General features: G+C 37.9%; 1 protein-coding gene across 1 annotated transcript in view; it reads right to left on the minus strand.

The window, feature by feature from the left end:
- Window positions 1–1,586, minus strand: part of xpr1a (xenotropic and polytropic retrovirus receptor 1a) — a gene marked incomplete at its 3' end in the record, with an annotated part of 63,440 nt that overhangs the window by 1,756 nt on the left and 60,098 nt on the right.

Genomic DNA, 1,586 nt, shown 5'->3' on the forward strand with positions numbered 1-1,586 from the left:
TCTACCCATAGACAGGAAAATGAAGCATCTACCACCTCCTTTTGCAAAAATACGTTGACCACTAGAGGGAGCCATCCTGCCATGAATACACTTGCAATGATTGATCGCCTAGACAACTACTACATTCAGAGTTAAATTTCCACTTTCATCATAACATTTTCTACAAAATAGAACATGACCAAATTATTTTTTTGGGACATTATAACAAACATTACTACTGCTCTATCTTTATGTAGGAGAGGTTATTACTACTAATAAGTCACATACAGAAACTGAAATCATGTGTCCAGCGTAGTAGCCATGCGGTTTCTTTCATGGCGATATAAGTAATATGTAAGTGTGCGTGCTTATCTCGGTGTGTGTATCCTAAATAACATACAAAAGAGAAACTGATTAAACATACAGAGGCATTTACATGTACATCTTAAATTTGTTTTAATCATTCAATATTTGTTTTCATGTGGTTTACCCAGTGTATAATGCACTAGATATTAGTTTTTTTTGCTCTTAGTGTCCTAGCAATAAGAAAACATGTAGAGAAGAATAAATATCAGTTTCATCCTTCTGTCCCACACAGCGTGTCCTACTTCAAGTATCCAAACAAAAACTCAGCACTTTATTGCCTGAGCAAATGTTAATACTAAAAGGGCAATTACCTACTGTTTATGTACTAACTTATAATTGCTAACATATATATATATATATATATATATATATATATATTATTTCTCATAACGTGAATGACATATATATAAGAGATTAATTACAAGTCTGCTGGTTTCCAAATAAAAGTACCTTGTGCTTTTGACATCATTAGACTGTTTAATCTACCATCACATTTGCTGCATGCCATCAGAGATAGGTTTAATCTTTTGTTGACAAAATGCATGCTGTCTGTAATGATAATAATTATTTGTCCACCTGCTCACAGCTACATAGTATTTAACAAGCTCCAAAGTTAGTTTACAATTGTTTGATGTACTGTATAATGTCAGAGCGATTATCCGTGCTCAGCAGTCTGTGTGTGTGTTTGCAGATGTGAGTTGCTTTTTTTTCTCAGTGGGTGTTGATAAAAAAAGCAAAACCCAGTGGCCTAACACAGGAACTCACACAGACAGAGACCACGGCCACCAGACAGAGACCAGGCTCGCTCCCATTTCTTATAGTCACTGCTTCTTCCTGCTTCCAGCCAAAGAGACGCCGGGGAGCAGAGCGAGGACATTTCTAACAGAGAGTTACTGCTGAGCTGCTCTGTGAACTGTTAACCATTGTGCTGTTTGCTTCATCAGCTGAACGATGGGATGGATGGAAGTAGTCCCTACGGCCACACTGAGCTTTCCCAGCCGTAAATTAAACTTAGTTCTGGACAATGGACTCTTTTCACTGGAGAATATCCACTGATGTGATTTACTTAGCTTGTACTGTGTGGAAGTATTTAACCCTTCAGTTTCTGTTAAGGCTGATGTGTCTTCCACCAGGCTGGTTCACCACTGGACAATTAAAAGGTAAAGCATGGTGAGTTATTGATTTCAATGCTCAGTAAGGGCTCACGACAGTCACTGGCTACTGTCACACACACACACACA

The sequence above is a fragment of the Etheostoma spectabile genome, chromosome 9 (genome assembly GCF_008692095.1).
Source record: "Etheostoma spectabile isolate EspeVRDwgs_2016 chromosome 9, UIUC_Espe_1.0, whole genome shotgun sequence".
NCBI lineage: Eukaryota > Metazoa > Chordata > Actinopteri > Perciformes > Percidae > Etheostoma > Etheostoma spectabile.